Below are 16,482 nucleotides of genomic sequence, written 5' to 3'. Positions count from 1 at the left end.
CAGCACGCCCTCTCCCAATCGCGACTTCCATTGCCAGGGATTGCGTTTCCTACGTAAAATCTTTTCAAGTATCCACTGCCACGTTGTACGCGGCTAAAAATACGAATGGCAAATTTTCGTAGAAAGTCAAATTCAATGATGTTTTATAATGTGGAAAAATTAATTCTGCAAATGTGTTTGGCTTTCCGAGAGTTTTTCATAAAATCGAATATCATTCAACGTGGCAATTAATAAAATAGTGTTATATTTCATTGTATATTTCAACTAAAAATGTTAGGGAGCAACGGTAATAAGCTATTAGAAGCCACCTAATGAATAATTTTCTTGAGTAAAGTAATATTTTTTTATCAGTGCGGTCACTTTAAGACATCACTATTATACACCGTCAGGAGTAGAAATAAAAAATTTATATGTTGCGATCATAACTAATAGAAAAGCTTTATTAAAAGACATTGGGACATTGTTTACATCTAAAAATGCGTATGTATTAAAAAAATTTTTGCGAAATCGGTTATTGTTCATCGAGATAAAAAATAGTTACGATAAATATTTTTTTTAATATTCTTAAAATATTAGTATTTGATAAATAATTGCAAACTATGCGGCAACATTGAAAGCCGTCATGTACATGCACGCAAAGTTACATAAAAGCATGAATAATAACATAAAAATCTCGACGTAGGCTTTGCTTTGGACAATTAATTGAATTAGTTTCACGCGTAGGTGTAACGAGTCCCGTCGCAATCCTAAAAGCGAGATTTCGCGGAGTAACAGTATCTCCTAAACCAGCTCACGGAATTATTAAATTATCATTACAAATGCATTCAATCGTAACGCGTTTAATATGAGTGTACAATTTAGTCGCGGCGAGATGCAGCGCTTACGACGCTTATCGGTGCCGAACCGTTCTCCATTTCGCTGCGTAGAATTTCCCACCGGATTGTTCACTTTTCACCTCGGTCAACGGGTGCATATGTCCCGCATTGATGCGATCGCATCCGCTATCGCCGCAGAAGCCAAGTTACTTTCCATCTCGCGTACCGATTCCATAATGATCGCATTGTCTTATTCGCGATCGGTCGACGCACGTAAGTGATTGTTGAGGAAAGTAGAGAGAAAGAGAGAGAGAAAGAGGAGAGCGCGCGCGCGCGCCTCGTGCACACGGATAAATTAATTTATTCCGTTTGAGAAACTGGAGATATATAAATCTTTTGAGATAAATTACGTTATATGCGTCGTTAGGAGATCCAATGTCTTGCAAATAATAACTCGTGATAAGCGAGCTGAAAGCACAACGCTGAAAGAAGAGCCGAGAAGGCACAAGAGATTCCCGAGGACGCGCGACCCAATTCCCGAGGAGCAAGCATCCCGCCTCCACCGGGCATCTCATCGCTCTCTTATGCCACGATGACGCAATCGCGTGTTCTGCTTCTCGGCGGAGAAGCCCGACGTCTTGTTCGTCGTCGTCGTCGTCGCCGTCCTCCTCTTCATCCTTGCCGTTCGCCGCGCCTCGGAGATCCCTCTCGGAGAAGCGGGGCCATCACGGGCAACCGGCCCGTTGCGTACCATCGCGAGGAACGCTATGACTATTCGCTCGGTAATAATTCGACGACGGAGGCCAGCGTGTATAGGTGTGCCTCTTGCCTCCCTTCTTTCCCTCCCCGCGTGCACGTGCATGTGTAGGCGTAACACGTACGCACGGGCCGAAGAAGAAGTAGAAGAAGAAGGCTGCGCGGCAGGCCTTGCGAGGCTGAGAGTGGGTTCATCGGACGCCGGCGGCCGCGGATTTACCGTTACGTCTTCTTGGCGAAACCTGGGGAGTCCACCGGCGCGGACATACGCTTCTCTCTCTCTTTCCTTCTTTCTTTCGCCTCACCTGTATTTTTCTCTCTCTCTCTCTCTCTCTCTCTCTCTCTCTCTCTCTCTCTCTCTCCTTCTTTCGCCCTGTCCCTCGAGCGAACGTGCGCGTAAACCCGCACGAGCACATACACACATGGCCGGTCTCACCTCCTCCTTTGCCCCACTGAATTCCAGCCCGCCAGCAGATTTGCTAGTAAGAAGCGGAAGCGCGGAGGTTTGTGGAATGACATCAAGGAAAGTCCAAAGTTTGTTGGTTTAGGAGTCGTTGAACTTGCCTTTCTAAAGTGCTGGACTACTACTAAAGTAATTCAGTCGCTTGGTCAACCGGATTATTATGCTTCGCTGTTAACGTTACAAAGTGTGCTTTCCTCCGGGAGATTTAGGAGATTTAGTAAAAGGATATAGGAATTAAACTCTTGGTGTCTTCACGAAACTAAATTGCTAGTCTTTCAGGAACATAGTTTTACTATATTTACTAAATACGTCCTGGAACTCCAAGCTATTTAACTGTATCTCTCGTTTCTTTTTTCCACCTATTTTAATCTAAAATTTTGTGATGCGGGTGGTTATCGCTACGTTTGTGACATGCAACAAATTTAACAAAATTCCAACATCTTTTTTAAAATACAAAGTTGATAATGTCGGAGGCAACGAAAGCGTGAAAGAATTGAAAAAAATAACTTCTGAAAGATGACCGACTTGTTCTACAACTTTCTTCTAAGAAAAATTTGTCACTCACGTGCCTGGGCCCGTCTTGTTATTGACCGAGTGTAGATGAACCGCGGTGACGATTTCGTCACCGAGCTGAAATTGATCACTTCCTTTTCTGTGCGACGCTGCGCTGCGTAAGCCTGTGTCATTCGGAATTCTTTGAATTAACAGTGACTCGAAATGTCATTATTCTGGAATGTGGTTATTAAAGCGTGAAATCACAAAGTGGTACAATCGATATTTGTCTGAAACATACATATAATTTTGGGATTTCTGTAAATCGAGTTAAAATTAGAGAGTATAGAAATAAATTACGTACCAACGGGAATATTAACTTGTTAATATCATGATGACGTAGAATTCTTTACGTAGAATTCTTCCGATTAAAAGTGACACTTGTGGTCAGATTGAATAAGAGAAAAGGCAGTCCGCTTTGTTAAAAATGAACTAGTGCGGTTAATTCGCAGCGATGTCGCAACGTGTATCCACATCGATGGCTCGTCGCTTCATGCACGCGGAAGACGCGTTCTCGGAATGATGATGGCCGATCGGCAAATCCGCATTGCATATACAATACGTCGTATACGCGTGGAGAAGAATGTGGCAGATGCTGTTAAGCACGTGGCGTGCTACCGTCGACGGACAGTGTGATTCTGCATACGTTAAATATATCGCGGATACGAGCGGATACCGTGAAAGATGCATATGAATTATTTATATGTAAATACGTTTTAAACGTGCAAGTTTTACTAAGATATAAAACAACATGTCATAACTCTTTTAACAATATTTGTAGAACCAGTCGCGTTATCATGGTCAAGGTAAACCGCTTATGTATATTCATACTCCGCGCGGATTTTTCTTACGTCGCAAAAAAGTCATACCTATTCATACGTTTCTTAAATTTCCACAACGTGTTATCCATAGCTATAATCTTTCGGATCTGTAACGAATGAGCTTATAAATTTGTGTTAATCAATCGCTTATCTTATTTTTTTAACCGGCCGTACGGAACCTGCTATGCCGTTCTCGATTGATGAATTAGCATAAGTTTTTGCAAAATGGTTTACACCTAGCGACTGGCTGCAAATTACATTCGAATGCAAATTACGTCGAAGAGTGCTGGCACGAGAAGCCAAAGTGGTTCTTTCTCGCGCTCGCTGCCCGTTTCTGTTTCTTGCGCGACTGCGCCGTCGCAGCCCTGACATTGTTACGTTATTAAGTATTCTAAAACGATGATTGGAAATCCAGTTTGAAGCTTGGTCGCTAAGATATCTGACACATTATCATATCACGCGCAACTACATTTTTACTATTGAAACAGAAACGCTGGATTTTCCATACATAACAATTTTTAGTTCCTTAGTCAGTTTATTAACAATAAGTTGGCGCATTGAAAATTTGTCGTTTCTTTCAAGCTTTGTGTTAAATAAAACTAGAAAAGTGGAGCGCTTTGAAAAAAAGAGGATTGAAAAGTTTCTATCTAGAAGAAAAAAATAATTTGTCGAGGCCAACAGTGGTAATTTTGCTTCGATTTGGCTGAAGTTTGGTTTTCAACGTGTGAAGTTGAAACACACCTAACACTGAAAAAAAATTCACTACCACAGCTGACCATTTGCAACCACAGCAAACGGTTTGCTGTCGCACCCAATACAATAGGCACAGTAGCAAAATATTTACAGCTATCGTCACTAAATATTAGCTGTCCACATTTTACAAATTTGAAATTTAGTTACCACGTGCAGTTTTTAGCTACGGCAGCTAAATTGTTTTCCATGAATTAAATTCTAGCCATTTATCGATGCTCTGGGGGGAAAAAGACAGCAACCCATTTTGGGGCCCACGTAACTAAAAATTGCAATTAGCTATTCTATCCAAGATTTTTAAGTAATACTAATCAATTCTCTCAATCAGTTCTGTCGATATTCAGTAACGCAAAGATAATTTTCATTTAAGAGGCACTAACCGAAATGTTAAGTTGCTTAACTAACTTACAATAAAAAAGCGGTCAAAAATTTTCCCAGAGTAGAATCACGAACAATCTAAATAATTCGATTACTAATTGTGGGCCCCAAAATGGGTTGCTAACTGTCTTATTTTCCCAGAGTCGCAAGGTAGATGAAATGATAAGCGACATTTTTATCACGGGTCGAACGGTAGTCTCGATTTCTTGGAAATTTTTGCGGCTCCCGGCACCGCGATCGGCAGTCGTTCAGCAGGTGGGCGAGGTCCGCCACGTCAGGCGCATTTTTCCCATCGCGAGGCAAAGGCCACCTGCGCGCGCCTTCTACTTTACTTTCTTCGCGGTTCCGTTAAATACCCCACGCCGAACGCGCGATCGCGAATCCAGGTGCGGAGGTCAACTTACGTCAGGTTAGGGTTCTGGCGCTCCGAGTCCCCTCCAGCGTTTCCCGCGTCCCTGTCACGCTCGCATGCTGTTAGCCCGTTCCGCCGTCACTTCCGCTCCTACTACATAAACCTGACCCTGAAGAGGCATGCCGTACTTCTTGACGATCGGATTTTCTAGTATACCGTACACCGTACGATCGGTATCGGCTTGCCCGATACGTTTGAGAGTGAAACCGGTCAATCCGAACGGGATCGCATCTCTTCTTCGAGACTTACTCCTTTTTCCTTTGTTATACGTATCTTTTAATAAATGACCCACGCGCCTAATGGAACGTGGTACGAAAATGTACAAGTTCTAAGATATAAAGGAAAACGGCGTTTATGAAATTATCAGCCGGCTCCGTCTCAATTGCTACGGTTTTGTTTGTAACACAATACTATGAATTTCCAACTACAAAGTATTATATCGTTTCGCGTTCACATTTTCCCACCGATCGGTTGAATGTTTGCGGGTTAGTTTCGCCCGTATAATTCTATCAACGGTATCAGTATCAATGTACACTTCGCGTTCAGTTGTGCGAACTTTCAGTTGATTATTGCATCCGCTTTTTGTAGCTCTTGTTCGCGAACCGTTCTTCGTCGGAGGGAATTTCGTGCAATTTTCCGAGACGAATGCGAAACAGCATCTGGAAATCGCCGCGCGGAAGCAAAGCGTTCCGCGCGGCGATAAACCGGTGCAACAAAACCGCCGTAAATTCCGCGGGGTATTGCCGCGGATGACCTGAACGTGGAAGGAGGAAGAGGAGGCGGAGAGGGAGGAGGTTCAACCGTTCGTGGAATTCCCGAATGCGCGGATAGGAAAGTGCGTAACGGTGTAGAACGAAGGTTCCTTGGAAAAAAAAAACGAGAATCACAGACGCTCCGCGTTGTCGGGCAGAACAAATAGGTAAAACACAGGCCGCCATGCTGGTACCCGCTGGCTTCCTATTCCTTGTCTCGACATGGTGGCCGGCCGATAATCGTCGCCGAGCGATCGAAGAAAAGGGGTCGACCAACTCTATTTCCCTCATTGCGGGTTTTCGTATTGGGACCAACAATTACTAGGCGTTTTACCGGGTGAGTTTGCGAATTCCGTACCGCCTACTGTTTTCTCTTTTCGCACCTCCCCAAAATACACGTGCCTAGCACACATTCAGCAATTTCACGGTACGGAGTGTTAATCGCCTCAAAAGGTGTAAACACTTTTGTGAAAAGACCCTTTTCGTCCGATCCTTCGAGGATTCGCACAGTTTCGAGTGCCTTGGTGTAGGACCCTAGTAACACAGTGCCAAATATTGACACAATAGGGGAGAACTGGGTTGGAAGTCACTTTTTTTTCTTACAAGTGTTTTAGGTGATTTCTTTCAAAGCAATTTAAATAATTACTACATCGCTTCATAAAAGATATATATCTAGCTAACTTCTTACACAAAAGTCGTTGGGATGGATAGTGATAACCAGTTAAAAGAAACCTGGCTGAGGTAATATTTTTCGCAACGAATTTCTTTAGTTAGAATTTGCCAGCCAAGCGTCGTCAAGCAATTTTCTATATCAGTTAAGAGAAAATTGATGTTAAGTACGAAAGTAAATTTGTGACAACGTACCCCGCTTTAGGGATGGTTGTCTCAGTGCTTAGGGTTGATTGTTACATACAGAGGTTTATGAAATAAAGATCGGTCGAGCTTAAAACAAAGTTTATACTACTTGTTAAATACAGTCAGTCTTCATGTAAACCTGTTAATTTAACGTAGTTTGATTGCTAAAATCAATTAATTTACTGAAATTAAAAATCTACTTCTCATACTAATTTTCTCAATTATTGTAATAAAAACACTTTATAATATTTAACATATTTTTAACGTATCTTTCAAATTTTAGTAGCCCCAAATGGTCTGTGACAACTGAACCCAAGCAGTAAAAATTTCTAATCCCAGTAAAGGTCATTAAAATGTCTAGATATCAACGAATTTTACATTACATTATTGTAGTACTGAGTATGTACTTCGAAAAGAATCATAAGAGTTTAAAGTTAAACACATATATTTATAATGTACTCACGCGATGAATAGTTTGTCGCTAAAATTTACTTCGAGCGCTTCAAAACAGCACTCCCTGTCCTCTCCTTACGTAATGCCCCAGCGAATTACAGGTTCGGGGGGGAGTACGGTGTGTCCCTACATTCTTATGACGTATTGCTAGGCGCTTGTGCGCGATAGTTTTTCTGTTATAATGCTTGTGATAACCTACCTATCCGCGTAACAATCATACCCGGTCTCTCCTGCACCCAAATATTAGGCCCATGTTTAACCCATGTCTGGTCAATGCACCGAGCTGCTAGGGGAGGACGCGGTCCCGGGGAGGAAGCGAGGTGAGTCGCGAAATCGCGGACAGCGCGCTCGCGACGTTAATTTCACCGTCGACGTGGAAATCGCTTTAGAGATAGAGAAGGTGAAGCACGGTCATGGGAAGAGAGGGACCGGCGAGGCGAGCGGCCGCGACTTCCTCCGCCGGCGCGGTGGAGCGCGCGCAAGAAGCGAGTCAAGTTCGCCGGCTGACACACGCGCGCACGGCGAGCACGCTGGCGTGTACGCACGCACACGTCTACCGGCGCAGCCGCCACCGCGAGTACCGCGACGGGGACCAGGTAACAGCGTTCCCGTGTTACCGGTCCACGGCCGCCACGGTAATTTATTTAATGTAAGCGGCGTACACCGTCTCACTCGGCGCGCGCTCGCGCGCGCACTCACCGAGCTCCCGTACGTACGCAAAAGTTCTCTCGTGGGGAGACCAGCGGCACAGTTATCGCGTAATGGGTCCGTGCTTTTCTCCAGCTACACTTTTCTGCACGCTTTCAACGGATAAAATAAAAGTAAATGTTAGATAGAGATTCGCAATCTGCCAAGAGGGAAGAAGGCTAAGAAAAAAACAGACAGAAGTCTTAATACGATTTTCGTTTCTAATTCCATCGCCAGGTCGCAATCCAATAATAATAAAAGAAACGTCCGCTTTATTATTAACATTGCTTGTTGTATCGCTTTCTTTAATAATGCATGCGCGTCATCACCAGCGCTGGACTCTCATTGCCCTTGAATTTATGGTTGAGTATAAGAGAAGATGTGCAAGTAGTAATTAATAAGAAAAGGAGCTCTTTAAACGATGTTTATTGCACGTAATCTTTACGAGCATAAAGAATCTGGTCAGCGTTGCGGATTGTCTACTCCTCTTTCTCCTCCTCCTCCTCCTCTTCCGAAGGAGAGCCAAACGATTAAATTTTGAAACGCGCTGCGATCTCTTGTCGACGACGACGATGCAGCGTTCGCCGCGCGGGAGAGAACGCCCGTAACCCCAAGAACTCGCGAAGGCGAGGCCGATGAATGCGCGGCGATGAACGGGAAGGAAGGCGAGACGCGTACACACGCTTCTGACCTCAAGAAACCAGCATGAGGGAACGACGAGGGACGAGGGAGAACGGGAGTGAGCGGAGGACTTGCCTTCGCGAGGAGGAGGAGGAGGAGGAGGAGGAGGAGGAAGAGGAGGAGGAGGAGCGGCCCCCGACAACGGGTCTGGCGCGGGTCCAGCATACGTGCACGAACCCGAGAACTCCGCATGGTTTCTCCTCTTCGACTTTTTTGCCTCTCTGCGGGAATACGCGCTCGCAGCAGAGCCGCAAAGCGTGATTCGTAAGAATACGCGATGGTCACAAAGAGCCGCGGGAAACCGAGAAAATCTCGAGATAAACGGACGATATACGGTAAACGGCGTATACTTGAACACCCCAAGTCACGGACAATACGCAAGCGATAACTGTCGGATACTTGATGACGTAAGATTCGCTCATTTGCTAACTCACAGGTGGAAAAAAAAACACTTTCAGCCGTAGACTCGTATTCTACGGGATGCTTTTACGGAAAAAAGACTGCGATGCATTATTTTATTCTGTTCCCCAGGCGGAACTGTCGTGCTCGCGGATATCCCGTTTTTAGTTATAACGAGATAATCCGAGTGTCCGGGCAGTACTTGGAGTATATGGCTACCTGGCGCGATACCTCGAGTTATAAATAACTTCGTCCTACAGATATAATATTCATTTTATATTTTACGGCGTACGATTTAACGGGTTTTGCATAGGGCCCGGGGAATCCTAGCATCCTCCCTGCGCGCGTACGTGAGGCCCGAAGCTTCTCAGGCTTCTACCTTGGCGGATATTTTCCAATACGAGGTTATCAAATCTCGCGTGCGAAGGTTGCCGGGAAGAGCTAAGCGACAATATGTGATTACTTGCCCGATTGGATTCCCAAGGTGTAATCGAACGTCCACGTCGGCGTGTACGTAACATTATTTTTTTCTCCTTCCTCTTCTTTACCCGGCTCCAAACTTACGATCGTATGACATGCGACACCCGCATGAATATTCGCAATCGACGTTTAGCAGGAAATCCGCTTCATTATCATAAACACAAAAACTGAATCTTCAAACGCGCCTATCGGTGAATCACGAGGATCCGAGGGAGGACGAAGTCGCACTTCTCTTCGACGCATTCGACGCTGTAAAGTGCTATTCTACTACTAGTTGTAAGCCCGAACTTCGAAAATATTGAAGTTATGTCTTAAATATTTCTTGAAATATTTCATAGCCTGTAAAATGATCTGTGCAGCATCCACACGAATCATTTTTTGGCTAAATAAACTCTTTGAGAATGTGTATTTAAGACAAAGTTAAGTATAAAAATTGACTATAAACTGGCCTTAGTGTGCACTCCGTGCGCGCTAGTGCGAGCAATCGAATTCGCTAATAGTTTTCGGAGTCATTTTCTGAGGGTTTTCTGGGTAAAAAAACTGACACACAAGGGGTTTCCTCTTAAGATAATATTACATTATCTATTTAAGGCCCGGTTTCACGAAACGTCGTTTAACTTCAATCTTAGTTTAATTCACGCTTGTCTCTTTCTAAAGTAACAGTTGGAATGAGACAGAGAACGAATTAAGTGCTAAATTTGATTGCCCTGAAAAAAATTAATTTCTGGAGTTAAGGCAATCTTTCTTGGGAGGGCAAAGTGCGTTACGCATAATTAGCATGTAATAGAGCCCGCGCGTACAGACACGATGGATTATGAAGAGGATCAGGAGGATACGGTGCAGGCGAGATATTGCCTGCCAGTTGAGCCGTGTGATGGACCGTGCGGCGCTTCGGAAAATTACATCGTTACCGGGAACTTGCGCGCACCCATGGTTCGCGAACGCAATACACGAACCTGCCACACGTTCGCGGGTGAAAGAAAAGTCGCTCCTCTGTCCTCGCCCTCCCCCCCTTCCAACGGAAGAAACCCTTAATTGGTCAAGCCGCCACGCCAGCGCGGGAAGTGTACGGGATTCGAAGACGTGTCTTCGCGACGCACACGCATACCGGCGCGGCGCCGTGCGTATCGACTCGGGAAACTTAGGCACGCATGCACGCAGCGTCTCGGAGGCACAAGTGTATCTCTGGCGTAGCGCAGAGGATCACAAACGAGCTCCGAAGCTTGTCTCGAGCTCGAACGTATATACTTTGCCGAACGGCGAATTTGTTCGGTATCACACAACGCGAATTAATTGTGATGAATCGAGAATATTAGCGCTAGAAATGGCTCCATTTTCGAACGATAAATCAATAAATCGATGAATCGCTGAGCAACACGAACACGTTATCGAGATATGTATAGAATATAATTGATTATATTTGAGAAATTACGCGCGAACATGGTCAGGAAGGGATTAATTATTTTCCTTCTGCTTCTCTCGAGCGTGGTGTGATGAAGCGGCTGGACGCGAATAACGCGATTACAGCAACTGTTACCTCATTAGGATTTCTAAATCGCAGATTGATAATGTAACGTCAAGGAAACATCGTCGCGACTCCGACTTCCCTACGGAGAGTTCAATGCGGCGTCACAATGCGGCGTCATGTGCGCGTATATCTGATGTACCGGCGATATTATATGCGGACAGTTGAACCGAACACCGAGTGCCGTAACACAGCAGTGTGAGTGATTTGAGGTAAGCCGGCGGAGCGCACCTGCTGTCTCTTCCTCGACGTCTTCTTTCCGTCTAGCGAGTCCGCCGTTTTCAACGCGCGAGTTACGTTAACGGTATACCGATCTTGCGACGGCATTACTCGGAAATCGCGTCCCGGCGAACCGGCGCCCGTAATCGTCTCCCAATTATTCGCGTAAGAGCGAGCGCGGAATTTCGACTTTCTTGCACGCCGCGTAGAAACGGCAGCTAGAACAGACGCAACGTATTCTCACGGCGAATAACGTTTCCCCTGTGATTCGCTGCTAATTAGCTATTATTACGAGACATTGATCTCGGGTGAACATTTTACTTGGAAATCAAAAGTGTATTAGTATGAAAATAACAATTGAGATAAAGAAACCATTTTGACATACAGTATATATACAATGTATATTCATCTATGTATCGTGTATATACAGTGGATATGAATTTTTGGCACACAGTACATACATTGGATATCAAATGTTACATTTAGAATAAAATTTTATCGCGTACATTTTTTTATCTTAATAGATTTGGACATAATTGTATGAAAGTTTAAACATGATATGTCCAATTATTGCTTACGTGTCTTGGATAATAATTTATGTATGAAATTGTGATTTATTAGATATATATCACATACTACATACCGCAAAGAATATACAAATTATAGACATCTAGTGGACATACAGTCAATATCAGGCGCTGTATACACATATTAAATCCATCCGTGAATATACATATTATGCAATGTATGTCCAAATTATGTATATGAGATGTATATACATTTCACGTACAGGATATATTTTTCATTTCATGGAGGGAAAATGCATATGCATAGGACGTCCGTTATGTGGGAACGTTAATTCCTTATTTATACATAGCAAAAATAGAATAAGAGACACTAGGAAAATTCTTCTATTGGCGAAAGCGATGAAAAGTAGTTGAGAAAAATCACGTTGCTGAAGAACAAATGACACCAAACGCAAAGTTGTCTCAGCTTTGCACTCGAAATACAGAAAATTAAATCTCGACGGGGTTGAATCTCGCTATTCGTTGCAGCAAGTCTGACCGTTTCGTACGCGCGTTCCATCGCGGTGTATCGCGTCGGAAACGTTCGATGCCCCTTTCACCTCCATGAGAAACGCTCACGAGGACCTTTCCTCCGCTCCTTCCTTCCGACCGGATTGGAAGTGGCGCGGGAGAAAAAAATCTCTCCGAGATTACGTAAGACGAGGCGTATAGTGATTTAGCTTCGGGCGAAAGAAGCGGACGGACACAGCAACGAGCAACGACCGGAACTAGCTAGGACAGTGGCACTGAACTTGAGGGAGAAGAAGACACGTCAACGATGGCGAAGGCGACGACGACGAGGACTTGAACGCGGCGCGGCGTCGAAGCGCGTCGCGGGGGAAGAGAGGAGAGACCGCCTTCCGAGACTAATGATAGTCTGGATTTTAGTGGCTCGTAGCATCAGCTGCAATACGTGTAATGACGATAATAATAATAATGATTGTAATAACGATGGCCAGCCCCGTGCGCCGTGCGCGAGACGATCGGGTTCGTCCGAGTCTTTTCTTTTCACTAGGATCGGGCTGAAGGGGGATCTAACATTATATGTAATCCCGTCGTTTAACTACTTGACGTAACCCGATACGGGATCGAACGCCACAAAGAAATTACGTCTAGTCGTGGATACTAGTCGGGCAAGCTTTACGTCCGTATGTGACAATTGAAAGCGTAGTAGACTCTTTCGTTTGGATTAAATGAGACATAAGAATAAATTCGACGACACCATAAATTATCGGCTCTTCCGAGTGAAGCTATTTTTGGGTTATGTTATTATATTATTTTCCTACGTTACACTTGTCTAAAAAATTTATTGCCGTACCATTAGTCTTATAATCAGATGGTTTCCTGGTAGGTAGATGTCCCGCTAATATAGCACGCTTGGTATAAAAAAAAAGAAAGTTCCGAAGCATTTATGTATTCTTTTGTAGTGCTGGGGGGTTCTTAACTTTAATGGCGAACAATTAAACGACGTTCTGGTAGTTTGAAGAAACCCATAGACCTAATATTATAGAGACTTAATAGGTCTGTCCCACGTGTGACCCAGGTAGCAGTTTAGCTTCTCTAGAAAGACATTTAAAACGTTTCCCGGTCCAGTTTTTAGTTCCGTTTACTCATACCTAAGAATTGTAAAATAAAGATAAAATTGTTCAAAATATATTTGACGTTGAATAAAATGCAGAGCGCGAAAAATAATGGGATGTGTGCTTGTCAAACGCGATGCGATCGCGACTCGCGATGTCGGATGGTCGCTTGCACACTTCCTCATCGCGAGATACGTAACAGTTGCACCGTATAGCTCGTTTAGTGGCATAGCCCGTCCATAGGCTGCAACAATTCCCCCCCATCTGACTGGAAAACGTTTGCACGAACGGCTGCAAGCAAACGCGCGCGGCGTTGCATAAGTGCTTCTCGCCTCGATTCCGACCTTGACTTTGACTTTGACTCTTGATTACGATCACGACCAAGTAGTGGCGGCTGCCGACGTACGATACATGATTTCGCAAGACGAGTATGGGCGGATAGATACCTCCACCTCGCTCGGTGCCTGCGTTGCATCGAGTGACTGCGAAACTGCGTGTCCGTACCGTGCACGCGAGTCGTCGACGCGATGTTTGAATCATGACTACCATTTGCATAGGATACAGTGGACGTAATCTAATCTGAGCAATAAAGAGCGAGCGAGCGAGCGAGAGGGGCGGGGGAGGGCGAGGGAGAAGACGAACAAGTATTTATTATCCATGACCGAATAATTTTAGTTATTACTAGAGATCTTTTTCTCATATTTTTATTTTTCTTCAAATTTTTTATCGACTAAGAAAATTTACCTGAATATCAAAGGTAAGGCGGATAAGTTACACGTTAGTGAATAGTTTACCGTCTGTCTGAAAGTAATTTTATTTATTATGACAATATTATACGACTAATATTATACGACGAGACGTGTAAACAATTTTTTGGTGAGATATCTGCATTTTTCTACCCGATATGCTACATTTTTTCTGACGGCTACGTTTTAAGGCAAATTGCAGTATCCGCTTACTCCGGATGTTCTGCAAAATTATCATAAAAAGAAGGGTAAAAAGTAGCTAGGGAAGTAACGATATTGGAAAAGATTGCGGTAGCTGTTGCTTTAATACTTACAATAGCTATATTTGTGTATACGAAAAAGGATTACGGTACTAGTTGCTTTATAGGCAGTCTTTAAAAAGGGAAAGTAGGCTTTTTTTTTTGCTTACGATTTTAGTCCTAAGTTTGGCTATAGACCATAGGAAAGGATACATCTAACTCTCAGGCGTGTAAATTTCAGACCTTGAAAACTAAAAATTGTTCCATAGTATTTTCCCGTAGTTTTAGTATTCCATAGTGTTATAAAAAAAGTATTGTGGATATGTTGCACTTCGATACGTGTTATAAATAGTAAACATTTAAAAAATTAAAATTTAATTTTTTTACTTAGAGATACTTCATAATTTATGATAAGGTCGAGATGCAATTGTAATATAAAATCACTCGTTACAACTCAACAGAATTTTTTTAAAATTATAACAGAGCTACGCGCGGGATCTCAATAAAGCAAGGCTTTAGAGAAAAAGGTTGAATTAAAATAATTCGACATTGCCTAACTTGATAGTTTTTCGATCAGATTCATAATTATGACTAGATTGCAGCAAGAAAAGGCCAGCAAATGTTGGTAATTATTAATTCGTGGAATGTGCAGCGGGAAATACGTTGAGAAATATAATCCTGTCATAGCATTATTTTTCTAATGATATATACACGTCAGGAGAAATACAAATTGATTGTTTGAAAATACGTATTATATCTCGGCAAGTATTAAACAAATTTGTCTATGTGTGTATGTACACACACACACACACACACACACACACACACACACACACACACACACAAATATACAGGGTGTTTCATTTTAAATGATCTACGCAAATATCTCTTCGGGGAAGGGGGCTAGCAAAAAATGACTTGAGCAGAAATGACCTGAGCAAAACCCAACCTGAGTAGTTGGGTTTCGAGGGAGACATAAGATGGTGTCATTCAATTTGATCTTGAATAGTTGCTTGAAGATCTTGTGAAGATCACCTTCAATTTTTTAAATGAAACCCCCTATTGCTTATTATACTATCTTATTCTACTAATTACTATGAACAACTTTTGTCTGAAACATTTTTTGATTTGCCTAATACTTTTTGAGATATTCAAGAGAAAACTTATAACTTTGCCAATGTTTAGCGAGGGGGAAACTGCTGAGGGCATTGTAGTGTTTGTACAAATTTGCGACATTACTAAGCATTACTAGACATCTTTGGGCATTAGTTTGGGCATTAGGCCTTGCTGGGGTATTATAAAGATAAACTAAGGTAAAATAAGATAAAAGGAGAAAAATAAGCTAAAATAAGATGCCCGCTGGGCATTAGTGGGCATTCGTGGACAAGATTTTGGTGAGCGATTTCCACCTCGATGTTTAACTTATGATATCTCGATAACTGTTTGTCGGAGGAAAAAGTAGTCCAGGATTTTTTTTACTTGATTTAGTCTCAGGAATATGCTGTTGCAGTAGTATTCTAATTATTGAAAATTTTTGTGTATGTAAATTTTGTGTGTTACAATACACAAAAAGCTAGCCCCTTTCCCCGAAGAGATATTTGCGTGGATCATTTAAAATGTGGCATCCTGTATATATTTATCTTAATCTTACATAAACTTATTACATAATTAATTTTACACGTGCTGCCGTTCTTGATCACGCCATTTAGAGCTGTCAGAATGTTTTTGTCCAATGCCAGGGATTACCAGTCATTTTCATTATTAACGATTTTTACTAACAAATCTTAATGACTTAAATACTATTAAAAAAAGCGTAACTGAATGATTGTACAAGTTCTAAAAAGAAATCCTTCTTAACAGAATATTATAAACAAAGTTAAGAAATGAAAACGTGCGAGAACAACGTTATTTTTCTTGTTAGCGTATTTACGTTTATGGCTTCGTTAACAGGTATATTTAAATCAACCGAAGATTCGTGTCTATCGTTGCAATGCGCGAAGGATATGTTTTATGCATGACCGGCAGACAGATAAAGAAAGAGAGAGAGATAAAAAGGAGAGAGGGAGAAGGCACGGAAAGAGAAATCTTTCAATATAAATAAAACACTAATCTCTCCTTCAGAGGATGTTTAACTTTGTTTTACCTGCCCTTTGTCTTTTGTCAGACTAATACCCGTTTCTACCAATACACGTTAACTTTAATCTCAGTTCAACTTACTTTGTATCTTTTTCTAGTTTCACGAATTGGAAAAAGACAAGAAGTGATTTAAGCCGAGATTAAAGTTAATCTGCGTTGATAGAAACGGACATAGAGGCAGAGCGATCAGGGCAAATCTTTTAAAAATTACGGAAAA

Source organism: Vollenhovia emeryi, unplaced genomic scaffold, assembly GCF_000949405.1.
Source record: "Vollenhovia emeryi isolate VEMERY1.0 unplaced genomic scaffold, V.emery_V1.0 DF939123.1, whole genome shotgun sequence".
Classification (NCBI taxonomy): Eukaryota; Metazoa; Arthropoda; class Insecta; order Hymenoptera; family Formicidae; genus Vollenhovia; species Vollenhovia emeryi.
Note: the sequence above shows the minus strand (reverse complement) of the source record.